At 38.2% G+C, this 14197-nt stretch overlaps 1 protein-coding gene across 1 annotated transcript in view; it reads left to right on the top strand.

Moving 5' to 3' along the window:
* Window positions 1–14197, top strand: part of STK32A (serine/threonine kinase 32A) — a 155231-nt gene that overhangs the window by 76483 nt on the left and 64551 nt on the right. The window lies entirely within an intron of this gene.

Consider the following 14197-nt stretch of genomic DNA (forward strand, 5'->3'; position numbering starts at 1 on the left):
TTTTTTTAAAACATGAATGAGTATAATATTTTATCAAATACTTTTGTTTTACTGAGATCATTTCTACTATGAGTGAAGTAAGTTGATTTGCAAATATTAAAGCAATCTTGATTTCCAAAAGTAAATGCTAGTTGGTCATGCTCTATTATCCTCTTATGTATATTACTGGCTATAATAAAATATTTATTTTATATTATTATTCATATATTATTATGTATGTTATTTATTATTTATAAATATGTATTCTATTTATATATATTCCTACATATATTTTAAGAGGTGCATAGACAAGTTTGAATTGTAACAAGAATGAGCCAATAGAGAGGAAGAAATTAGTAATATAGTAAAGAGTAGGAATGATTGCCAAGTCAGGTCCTGTAGGTGGTGAGATGAATGTGACTCAGGGCACAGGTGAGTGAGCTGACCTTAGGTGGAAGTGGGGAATCTTATTTCATGTACTAGGAGAGAAAGCAGAGTTTGGAAGTCTGTATGTGTGTGAGCTACTGGGCTTGTCAGAGGGCAGATGAAGTAGTTCTCATGCCATTGCCTGTGTTTTCCCTGTGGTATATGAGGCCATCAACTGAGAATGAAGGTGGTCAGAGTACAGGAAATGTTGAGATGCTGCGAAGATCTGTGAAATTAATAGAGAATTAGAATAGGATTTTCTAAGTATCCACTTGAGACTTGTAGTTATAATTAAACATGAATCTATCCTGCAGATTTGTATTTTTCTCCTTAGATTGCACTTAATAGATTACTAGTTCATTTTTGTTGCTGTTTAAAAGCATATTGAATTTAAGCAGGATTGGAGTTTAATTGGGTGAGATATTCTCACTGTGACTAAGTTTGATGAATTGAAAAGTGTAGTTTTAGAAAGAAAACTCAAGAAGGAAATTCTTGGGGAAACTTAAAGAATTGTATATATGCAATGCCATTCTTTAAGACAGCTAATATTTTTAAGAATTTACTATTTTTGAGGTACTGTACTAATATACTACATGTATAATTTCATATATCTTCAAATACTAGTTCCTGCAAATAAGTATGCTGATGATGACATGTTCCATTTCTTTCAATAGCTGCAAAACCAGAAAGTGATGACAAAGCTGGATTCTAACTCCTGACCCCCAAATTCTCTAAGACCCTCAGTGTTAACATGTATTTTATTTTAATGTTATTATATATGTATCATTACTTTTACAAATCTAAAACCAAACATTTTAACATTAGCTACAACTGCAAAATCAACTTAAAAATTTCAAAGAGCCATTTAACATGATAAATTAAAATATTTTAGTAAAACAAAATCACCACTGATACTTTAATATTCTCAGGTCTGAGAAAAACCATTATGTCATATTATTCCTACTTTCCTGGTAGTGTTTCTACTGCTGGACATCAGAAATAGAGGTGAATAGTAGAGCCACTGAGATAAGAGCAGAGACAGGAGAAAAGCAAAACATTTCTGAAGAGGCAATTGGTCTAGTTTGGCTATAAGCACTAAACGGGTAAAGGAACATTGGGTGCATTCAAAGTAGAGAACCTGGGATGAAGGTGCGAAGGCTGAGTAAGAATATCTTCACTTGGTAGTAATTCTGGTACATCTCCCTCTGACCTGCAATTCTGAATGTGGGTAGCTTGGTCAATAAAGAAATAAATTGCCTTTCTGTCTGGAGAGGCAGAAGGGTGGACAATACATTGTGCCAGCTGAACTTCCTGTCTCTCTGCTCTGGAGAAGGGCCAGTCACAATGTATGACTCAGCACGCCAGGCACCTCTCCCACGCCAGCCAGGCCTGCCCAGCCACTTGCTGAATCACAAGTGGCCATTTCCAATCCCATCAATGACCCAAGCTCTCCAACTTAGACTAGTTTCTCTGCAATCGGTCTATGATTGTCATGGAGCACAAAAAGTATTAACTTCTAACATTTATTTTTTCTTTCCTGGACACTTGATGAACTTTGTAAGCAAGAGTCTGATTTAATTGTTCCTCATTATCATCTGAGTGTGCTGTCTTGGCTTGCCCTTTTATATGGAGAGCGAAATGTTGTTATTCCCCTTTGCCTGTACTGGCTGTATGATGCTCTGAGGTGGCCATCTCAAGAGATTCTGTAGAAAATAATAATAGCAAAATTTCTCCCTGGAGAAGCTTCATAAATTAAATCTCCAGCGCCAGTATACATAAGCCAACAGATTATGAAATATGATTTAAAACTCTGTCCAGAGAAAGGTCAGGGCTTCAGAAAAATCATCATAATAATCAGGAAAAACTAACATGCAGCCTGTTATATGATTTTTAAAAATTGCCCCCCATCTTTTTTACTGTGCAAACTGTGGATTTTTGTTTATGTTAATTGAGGCTATAGTTTATGTCTTGAATCACACGCATATGAGTATTACTTTCTGTGAGGTTTTCATGACCCCTGCAATCAAACTTGGGTCCTTCTGTTAGTTTCTATCACAGTATCCTTCACTTTTCTTTCACAATTATTGCCATATTTTATAACTACATATTTGTTTGTTAAATATTTGCTTATCTTTTATAGATGATTGGCTTCAGGAAGAAGGAAACCATGTCTTTTGTTTACTCCTTTATTCTCAGCACCTTGCACAACATGAATATACAATAAATATTTGTAAAATGACCATCGGATGAACAAGTGCTCATTATACACCACGCTATATGCCAGGGGTTGCTGATGGATAGAAATCAACAAGGCACAAAATTCTTTGTTCAATTAGTGAGCAATTCAGGCAAAAAGAAAATATTAATGGTGATTATACAATGTAATCCTATGCAGCCATCTACAACTAGATTTCTGAAGTGTTTTGTTTCATTTTTAAGAGACAGAGTCTTGCTCTGTCACCCAGACTGGAGTGCGGTGGTAAAATCATAGCTCACTTCAGTCTTGATCTCCTGCGCTCAAGGAATCCTCTCACCTCAGCCTCCTAAGTAGCTGGGACTACAGGTGCATGCCACTATACTGGCTAATTTAAAAACAAAAACAGACACATCTTTTTAAGACTGTGTCTCACTATGTTGCCCAGGCTGGCCTTGAACTCCTGGCCTCAAGCGATCCTCCTGCCTTCCAAAGTGCTACCTTCCAGAGTACTGGCATTACAAGCGTGAGTCACCTGCACCAGGCCTGAAGCATTCTGTAATGGAGAAATACCTGGGTGCCATGGAAGGTCACAGGGGGAAAACCACAGAGGAGTAACATCTAATTTACATTTGTCAAGGAGAGACCAGGAAAGACTAACTACAGGGGAGATAAACTCCGACCAAGAGTCTTTACGTCTTCTGAGAGTTACGTACAAGTTTCTTATTGCTAAAAAGGAAGTTTTAATGAACATTTATTTATTTGTTTTTTTGAGATGGAGTTTCACTCTTGTTGCCCAGGCTGGTGTGCAGTGGCACAATCTTGGCTCACTGCAACCTGTGCCTCCCAGGTTCAGGTGATTATCCTGCCTCAGCCTCCCAAGTAGCTGGGATACAGGAGCCTGCCACCACGCCCAGCTAATTTTTTTGCATTTTTAGTAGAGATGGGATTTTGCCATGTTGGCCATGCTTGTCTCAAACTCCTGATCTCAGGTGATCCGTCCACCTCTGCCTCCCGAAGTGCCAGGATTACAGGTGTGAGTCACCGATTCTGGCCTGAACACTTATTGTAAAAATTATATGGTAGTTCTCTCAAAATCATTCTGTTTACTGCCCAAAAAATCTACATAAATTCTAAGTTGTCCACGTTTATGAATTTTAGATATATGGCTGTTTATTCTGGATAACCACAGAAAATACACAAGAGTGGGTGCAGTCACTTATATGTGTTAAAGAAGGCATTCAAGGTGCTTTTTTTCTTTGGAAAAGCTTTGTAAGGCTGCTTATGAGACAGGAAGTAAGTATTTTATAAGTTCCAAAGCTTCTTGGTCTATTGATGAGTTTTTCTACTGTTAGAAACCTCTGAAAATTTGACAACATACTCTAGAGAGAGAAAGTGGTGAAATAGGCACTGTCACATACTGCTGGTGGCAATTCCAAATGATATGCACCCTATGGAGATAAATTTGGCAATATCAAGCAAAAATTACATATAGCTTTGCCCTTTGTTTTGACAAATCTTTGTTTTAGCAAACCCTCTTCTATACATCTATAACGAAGTTAGACTGCCCAGAATATAAGAAGGCAACCACACTGGGCCAGTACTACTACTGGGCTACGTGTGGTGGCTCACACCTGTAACCACAACATTTTGGGAGGCTAAGGTGGGAGGGCTGCTTGAGACCAGCCTGGGCAACATAGTGAGACCTCGTCTCTACAAAAAAATTTTAAAAATTAGCCAGGCATGGTGGTACGTGTCTGTAGTCCCAGCTACTCGGGAGGCTGAGATGGAAGGACAGGTTGAGCTTTGGAAGTGGAGGCTGCAGGGTACTATGAACATGCCACTGCACTCCAGCCTCTGCAACACAGAGAGACTCTGTCTTAAAAAACAAAACAACAACAACAACAACAAACAAAGACATACGCATAGAGTTTTTCACTGTTGCACTATTTATATTAGCCAAAAATCTGGAAACAACCTGAATATTCATCAAGCAGGGACAGGTTGAGTAATCATGTGACATACATAAATTGCAGCACTGCACACCTGAGAAAAGAAGTGAGAAATATCTCTATCTCCTAGTGTGGTTTGCTCTGCAGAGTATACTGTTAAGTGAAAAAAGCACTATGGCTTTTATTAGGATATATTAGGAATATATCCTAATAACAAATTTATCTATAGATTCTATAAAATCCACATCAAAATCTCAGCTGGGTTCTTTGCAGAAATTCCCAAGTTGATCTTAAAATGTGTATAGAAGTCCAAGGGACTCAAAATTCAATAAATTCAAAGACTAGCCAAAACAATCTTGAAAAAGAAGAGCAAAGTTGGAGGGCTCATACTTCCCAGTTTCAAAAGTTGTTACAAAGCTACAATAATCAAAACAGGGTAGTCCTGGCATAAGGATAAACATGGAACAGAATTGAGCATCTAAAAATAAAGTCTCACATTTCCAGTATATTGACGTTTAACCAGGGTGCCAAGAAAATTCAATGGGGGCAGAATTTGTCTTTTCAACAACTGGTGCTGGGACAACTGTATGAGTTGTCCAAATGTAAAAGAATGAAATTGGAACCCTACCTCACACCATATACAAAATTAACTCAAAATGCAAAATAGAGGTAAATATAAGAACTTAATGTATAAAACTCTTCAAAGAAAATATAGAAGTAGATGATCAAGACCTTGTAATCATTAATTGTTCCTTAGATATGACCCCAAAAGAACAAGTACTTTAAAAAGTAGATAAATTGGACACCATAAAAACTTAAAACTTTTATGCTTTTTATGCTTCAAAGTCACTATCAAAAAAGTGAAAAGTCACCCCAGAGAATGGGGAGAAAATATTTACAAATCATATATCTATTAAAGGATGTGCATTTAGAATATACAAAGGGGCCAGGCACTGTGGCTCATGCCTGTAATCCCAGCAAATTGGGAGGCCAAGGTGGGTGGATAACCTGAGGTCAGGAGCTCAGGACCAGCCTGATCAATATGGTGAAACCCTGTCTCTACTAAAAATATAAAAATTAGCTGGGTGTGGTGTCAAGTGCCTGTATCCCCAGCTACTTGAGAGGCTGAGGCAGGAGAATCACGTGAACCTGGGAGGTGGAGGTTGCAGTGCATGGAGATTGTGCCATTGCACTTCAGCTTGGGCAACAAGAGCGAAACTCCATATCAAAAAAAAAAAAAAAAAGAGTATACAAAGATTTCTTCCAAGTCAATAATAAAAAGGGAAAATGCAATTTAAAAATGGATAAAGAATCTGAGTAGTTTTACATTAAAAGATAAATAAATGGTCAGTGAGCACTTGAAAAGATGCTCAGCATTACGAAACATTAGAGAAATGCAAATCAAAATCACAATGAAATGCCATTTCACACCTATTCTTTTTTTTTTTTTTTTTGTGAGACAGAATCTTGCTCTATCTTCCAGGCTAAAGTGCAGTGGTGTGTGATCACGAAAATGGCTCACTGCAGCCTCAACATCCTGGGCTCAAGTGATCCTCCTGCCTTAGCCTCTTGAGTAGCTGGGACTGCAGGCATGTGCCACCGCACCAGACAAATTTTTTTTTTTTTTTTTTTGTAGAGACAGTGTCTCACTATGTTCCCCAGGCTGGTCTGAAACTCCTGGATTGAAGCAATCTTTCTGCCTCAGACCGCACAAAGTGCTGTGAGTACAGGTGTGAGCCACCACACTGGGCCAGTACTACTCTTTAAAAAATGGGAAATAACAAGTATTGGAGAGGATGTAGAGAAATTGGAGCCTTTGTACACTGATAGTGGAACTGTAATGTGGTGCAGCCACTGAAGAAAACAGTCAGACAGTTCTTCAAAAAGTTAAACATAGAGTTTCCATTTGATCCAGCAATTCCATTACTCAATATTTACTCAAAATAATTGAAAGCAGGGACTCAAATAGATACTTGCACACCAGTGTTCATGGCAGCATTATTCATAATAGTCAAAAGGTAGAAATAACCCGAATGTCCATCAACAGATGAATGGATAAACACCGCGTAGTATATGCCTATGGTGGAATATTACTCAGCCTTATAAAGAAGTAAAATTCTGATATATACTACAACATGGATGAACCTTGAAATCTTATAACAAATGAAATAATCCAGACATGAAAAGACCAATATTTTATGATTCCACTTAGATGAGATGCTTAGAACAGACAAATTCATAGAAACGGAAAATAAAATAGAGGTTACCAGCAGTTGGAGAGGCGGAATAGGGAGTTATTATTAAATGGGTACAGAGTTTCTGTTAGCAATGATGAAAATGTTCTAAAAATGGACAGTGGTGATGGTTGTAGAACATTCTAATGTACATAGTGCCACTGAATTGTACTTAAAGTATAATATATTTTTAACAACAATAGGAATAATGACATCAAACCCAGGAGTTCATTATAATATATTTTTAAGTATATTGATTGTTTTTGGAGGACTCTAAGAAACAAACAAATCATTTTGAAAAGTGGTAAATAAAGGAAAGACAAGTTCAAGACCAGTCTGAGCAACATAGTAAGACTCCGTCTCTACAAAAAATTAAAATATCAGCTGAGCATTGTGGTGTACATCTTTAGTCCTAGCTACTCAAAGGCTAAGGTGGGAGGACTGCCTGAGCCCTGAACTTCGAGGCTGCAGTGAACTATGATGGCACCAGTGTGGTCCAGCCAGGGTTAAAGAGCAAGACCTTGTCTCTGAGGCGGCGGCGGGGGGGAAGGAAGACTTAAGCACACCTTTCCTATATGAATTGAACCTCGGAGTAACTAAATAATTGATTAAAGCAAGTTTCTCTGTATAAAAATACTCCAGCTAAAACATTAAGGAGAAATGATAGAATTAAAATATCACAACCCCTAAGGAATTTTTGGATCAAGATGACAATAATTAATGGCTGATAACACCACACACAAAATATAGACTTATTAATTGTATAACTCCTAATCAAGGGCATACCACTATCTGTGAAATAGTTTTGCCAAAAAAAAAATATAGATTTTTTTTTTAACCTAAACTTGAACAAGCCTCTAGATCTAACCACCAATTTTTACAAACTACAAAGAATTGTGGAATGTGTAGATAGACATGACATTGAATGCAATCATCAAAGTCCAGACTGAAAATACTACAGCAAACATTAAGGTTTTTTTTTTTTATTTCCTTTTTTTTTTTTTTTTTTTTTGAGAGTCTCCATCTGTTGCCCAGGCTAGAGTGCAATGGTGTGATCTCTCACTGCAACCTCAGCCTCCCAGGTTCAAGCGATTCTCCTACCTCAGTCTCCTGAGTAGCTGAGATTATAGGCACATGCCACCATGCCCCACTAATTTTTGTATTTTTAGTAGAGACGGGGTTTCACCATACTGGTAAGGCTGGTCTCGAACTCCTGACCTCATGATCCATCTGCTTCAGCCTCCCAAAGTGCTGGGATTACAGACGTGAGCCACCGCACCCGGCCCACATTTGGGTTTTTTTCAACGAAAAATTACTAGAAATAAAAGAATAACAGTTGGTCAGGGAAGCTGTAGAATAAAAAAGACTGCCACATATGTCAATGGCAGTGGGCAGGCCTTGTTTAAATCCAACTATAGGATGCAAACATTTGATAAAAATTTCTTTATTTAAAAAGAAAAGTTTATAAAACAGTCAGGAAAAATAAAAAAGATTGAGGATCTCAGGACAACTACTAGCCCAGATAATTTATAAAGATTAATAACCGACTCATTTTTGTTTGTTTCTTTCCTGATAAGGCAATATGTATTAGATATATCAGAGTAGAAGGAAATATTTTTCTTACATCTATTTGGCTTTTTAAATATAAACATATAAAAACCAAAATGATTTATAATCCCACCATTTATATAACTATCTTATTTTCAAAAAAAGTTATGCATATACTAGTGTATGTGCATTTTTATTCCTTTTGTGGTTGTGTGTTTATATCCTTTTTAAATATATCCTTTTTATGTACCTAAGTAGCTATATACTATACTGCATACTATACTGTAAACATTGTTCTTTTCCTTCCTTTGTCTTTACAATATATTTTGGAAATAGTTCCATATCAGAATATAGATCTGCGTTTTTGTAGCCATTGAAATGCAAAGAAAAAAAAAGAATATGGATCTGTCTCAGTTTTTAAAAAATGCTGTATAATCTATAGCATGAATTTGCTATAATTTATTCACATGCTCCCTTAACGACGGGCATGTAAATTATGTTAATTTTATATAGTATAATGAGTATCCTTATATGTACATCTTGGCACAGTTTTCGAGTGTATCCATAAAGTTCCTTGCAATGAAATTATAGGACAACACAGGGTGTGGTGGATCACGTCTGTAATTTCAGCACTTTGAGAGGCTACGGCAGGAGGATTCCTTAAGGCCAGGAGTTTGAGACCAGCCTGGACAACATAGTGAGCCCTCACCTCTACTAAAAATTAAAAAAAAAAATAAAAATATTTTGGTATGGTAGTGTGTACCTGTAGTCCCAGCTACCCAGGAGGCTGAGGTGGGAGGGTCATTTGAACCTGGGATGTCAAGGCTACAGTGAGTTATGACTGCCTGGATGAGATGACACAGTGAGACCCTGCCTAAAAAAAAAAAAAAAAAAATTACAGGCCAAATCTATGTGCTTTTTAAAGGATATTTTTGAATTGTCCTCAAAAAGAGGCTTCACCAGATTACCATCCAGGGTATACAAGATACCCATTTCTCCATGTCCTTACCAACAGTGGCTCTCATCAAGCTTTGGTGGAAATGCTCACATAATGATACATTAATGACTAAAAGTCATGACATACTTGCTTAGGTTGTAAATTGCCTCCCTCTAAACTTATATAGAGAGAATTTAGGGTGTTGTCTCAGCTTGGTTCCAGTGTTATCCAAGCCATTAACCTTTCTGTTGCCTTAGATTGTCACATTGCGGTATTTCAGTTAAAAAACAAAAACACAACTGGGTATTTTTTTTCTTTTTTCTTTTTTGAGATGGAGTCTCGCTGTGTCGTCCAGACTGGAGTGCAATGGCACGATCTTGGCTCACTGCAAACTCCACCTCCCAGGTGATTCTCCTGCCTCAGCCTCTTTAGTAGCTGGGACTACAGGCGCCCGCCACCACCCTGGCTAATTTTTTGTATTTTTAGTAGAGATGGGGTTTCACAGTGTTAGCCAGGATGGCCTCGATCTCCTGACCTCGTGATCTGCCCGCCTTGGCCTCCCAAAGTACTGGGATTACAGGCGTGAGCCACCGCGCCCGGCCACAACTGAGTATTGCTTTTATATACTGTTGAAATCTGCCTTTGGAAACCGTGGGTTTGCTGTATTGTTATGGTGAATGAATTAGGTGCATAATACTTGTTGTTAAAAAATGAACTTCACACTAGGTACACCTTGAAAAATTATTCCAGAGCTATAAGAAGAAAAATATGATGGGTCATTGCTCTAAAGAAAGGTTTTAAAATGTAAATTTGTACTTAATGAATAGGACAGTGTACCCTAACCTGCTCCTTGCTATTCCTGAGGGATCTCTTCTAACAAGGGCTAATGCTTCGCCTAAGCCGTGAAAAGCCTGCTGTGAGCACTCCCTGTTCAGAGTCAGAAAAACACAATGAACTGTTCTATCATTTAGGTTCTAGGACAATGTTCTCTTGCTTTTCCTTGCTCAGAATGGACCCTTGCTGGGGTAGCATCAGAATGAGGATTTGGTGCAACAGTTCCGCAATAGGAAGTAGGTTCCCCTACTATCATGGTTTTCAAGCTTTTTTGACTGCAGCCCATAACAATAAATAATGTTTTTCATCATAACCCAGTAGGTATACTCACAGAGATACATTATATTCATAAAAAATCTCATGTTTAACTTTATGTTAATAGCATTTATCCTATGTTATTCGATCTATTTTACTTCTTTTTAAAAAATGCTCATCACAGTCAACCAAACTGATTTCACAACTCCTTCAAGGAATTTGACTCACAATTTGAAAAACACTGCATTGTAGAATATTTTAGATCTCTTCCCAACCCTCAGAGTCAGATTTATTTCAAGATGGCCCCTGTAAGGCAGCTTCAAGCATGTGAGTGACTTTCTTTTTTCTTTTTATGTCTTTACCATTTACCGTGACTCCCATATAAGTGACTCTTTTGGCTTATTTGGTAACCATGCTAATTTCTAAACATAGAATCTAGAGCATTTACATCAGAGCCCACCCAAAGCTTGTGTTTTAACCTCGCTTCTCTCCTTTCTCTTTTGATTCATTGATTATGTTTTCTATTGCTATTTGTTCAATCTGTATTCCAGGCAGTGTACAGGTATTGAGGCACCAATGGTGAGTAAAAGCAAGCATGCATCCTGAGATATATTGGGAATGAAAGAAGTTAATCCAAAAGCACACAGGAAAATATTTTCAAACTTTGATAAATTCTGTGTAAGCATATGGCATTGCGTGTAACAGGGGAACCACATTTAATATGGAGTGTTGGAAAAGGCTTCTGTGAGAAGTGACACTTGAGCTGAGACTTGAAAGGTGAAAAGAATATAACCAGGTACTGGACAGCATCATGAGTGCAGGCACAAGTCACACCATATCACAAGCTTCTAAGGCTGAAGGGGGCCTGAATTGCTAGTTGGAGAATGGAAGGAAAAGATCTTCAAGATAAAGCTGGAAAAATAAACAGGGCCAGACCTCATAGGTTTCTGTAGACCACAAAGAGGTGAAGGTTATCTTGAGCCTGGATGACATGATAAAACTCACATTGTAAAAATATAACTGCAAAGTGGAGAATGGATTGAAGAGGTCCAAGATTACGCAGACAGAGCTATGAATAGCCTATTGCAATGGTCTGGGTCAAGCATGATGGAGTAGGGTTGGAATAGGGTGGTGATCTTTTATTAGTTGTCTTCCTTACTGAGCACACTTTGCAATGAATTTCAAATGCACTGGGACCAGACTTGTTAATTTTGGAGCTGTCAACTAAGAAATAAATAAGCCATGATATCCCACCAAAGAAAGTTGTAGAAATGCTATAGTGAGGCTGTGATGAATGGTTGAGGTACAAGGAAGCTCTTACTCATTTTAAAAAATCAGATGATACGACGTTGAATATTCTAGATATTGCCCAATTGTTTTATGTTCACATATTTTACTGGGCATAGTTCTGGATAATAAAATATTTATCTTCTCTCCCTCTGAGAATTAAGAATCTGAGATGGAGAGTTTTAGCTCTGATGTGCCAAAGGAGAAAGATGATTTTTAAGAGCCAAACGTGCCTCTATGATTAAATAAACTTATATTTCTACTGGCCAAGGGAAACATGTTGCCTCTTGCCTGGGCCTCTTCTGTCTTTGATTGATAATCCCCTGCACATTCGAACAGTTATTAACTTGCCACAACTGGCACCTTTATCACTTTGTTCTTTGAATAAAAACAGCTTAACCCAAGTCCCAGTAAAAATGTTCATTCAGGCTGATTTTAAGAAATATATTCTGCTCCCTTGGAGTTAAATGGAATAGTAGGAGAAGAGTCCACTGGTCTGTTACCAGGTTTCTGAACTACACCTGGCAGCCTAACGTAGTCAACAGCAGGGAGTGAATCACGTCTGTTCTGTATGCTAACCAGGTCTGAGTAGGTGGTTTGCACTGGCATCTAATTATGTTTATGATTAGTACGCTCTTCTCCTGACTTTTGGTACCAAACCCTCATACACCTCATTATCCCTATCCCATCTGCCACTCATCCCAAAAGGCCTTGCTTACATCCCACAATCAATCATTCTTTCTATTACCTTAGCGGAGAACAGCCTGAGGTGCAGCAGGTCCCAGCCATGATTACAGTTTCACCAGTTCAATATTGTTTACTGAATGGCCTGTAAAACACGGTGAATATAATGTGTGTTGCTGCAGTTGGAAGGCTTATGTACCACTTTGCCTAGAACCAAGGAACTTTCCTTGTGCCCAATACACCAGTGGCAGAGATGACCAGCCAGTCATTGCATTGAGATGAAGAATAGTATCTCCCAAAAGGCAATACCAAACATATGTTTCTCAGGCTTTTACAAAGCACTTTTTGAGTTTCTGTTAGAGCTTAATTTTTCCAAGACATATTCTGTGTAAATCAGTCTTCGGTGATAAACAGAATTTATTGAACTATCGGGTGCTATTAATGCTCATTAGAATGTTACCACCTCAGATTAATGCTTCATTGAATTTCTTTTTTTCTGGTGTAAGTATCCCTTTTCTCCTTTAGCACAATGATAATTATAAAGAAGAAAATGTACTAAGTGCATTTCTCCCATCATTGATATTTTACATTTATTTCCTCAGCAAATAATTTGTCACGAGGAAGTAATGTGCATCCCTGGGCACTGCTTGCAGGCACTTAATTCTTTGATTCATATGAAACTTTAAAATGTGATCTCCGTGACGTTATGTCTAAAGAAACGTGTCAAAGCAGTGTTCACACAGAAAACTTGACTGTGGCTAGAAATCATGGCTGTGCTTTGAGGGAAACAAAATACATCACAGAGGTAGGAATGCATTTTTACAAGCTACTGTTTGTACACAGCAGAGGCCAGGTCTACTCTCTGTGTCTCATTTCCTCTTCTAATTCCTTATCCCTGCACTCCCCGATGTCTGATCCTGCCTACTTCAGTGACTGGGGGTCACTGCAGATGGGTGCACAGGGTTCTGTTTTGGGATCTGGCCTCTGCCACCTTCTCCAGATGCAAGCTTCCCCCTCATACCTGTTACTCCAGCAAATCCAAGCTATTCTCCTTTCCCCACTTGCACTAGGTCCTTTCCCAAGTCTGTGCTTGCATGCATCCCATTTTTCTCTGGTATTTTTCAAATTTTACTTTGGCACCTGGAGAACATGTTGGCACTACCATTTGTCAGGTGTTTAACTTTGTGCATTTCCTCATGTGAATGGGAGCATGGGACCAGCATCGTGAGGAAGGACTGGGGTTGCACTTGCAGGGTGTGTCAGAGCCCACAAAGTCACTCAGTAGAAACATCAGGAGATGTTAGTGTTATTTTTTAGTTATTACTGTGATCACCATTCCTCAAAACTGAGCACTGGTTTTACCTCTGCTGAGAAGCTTTCCCTTACTTCCCCATCCCAAAGACAGAGTAAATTACTTCCTTGTACTGTGTGCTTACTTCTTCATTGCCCTTCTTATATGTTTTCCTTGTCATTAATGTGGGACATGATTTGTTATAATGTTGCTGGGCAATGATGTTGTTAGTATAGAAAAATGGGCATGAGAATGGTTCAAGGAGTTCCCATAGCTCATATTTTATGGGCCTTCTGCAATGTACAGTTAGGATACAACCATTAGCAATAAATGGATAACTTGGGTTCGTTTCATTTTCTGTGTTTTATCACCATATGAACAAATAGTTATTGAGTGCTTACTATAAGTCAAGCATGACAATAAGTATTATAATTACCCTGTTTGTTCATCAGGGTGATCAAATGTGGTTATTATTCTCATGTGACACATGAAGAAACTAAAAGCCTAAGGTGATAGAGCTAGTGATAGACCACCTACTCCCAAAGTCTGAGCTCTTAGCTCAGGAACACTCTGCTG

The sequence above is a fragment of the Papio anubis genome, chromosome 5, assembly GCF_008728515.1.
Source record: "Papio anubis isolate 15944 chromosome 5, Panubis1.0, whole genome shotgun sequence".
NCBI classification, from domain to species: domain Eukaryota; kingdom Metazoa; phylum Chordata; class Mammalia; order Primates; family Cercopithecidae; genus Papio; species Papio anubis.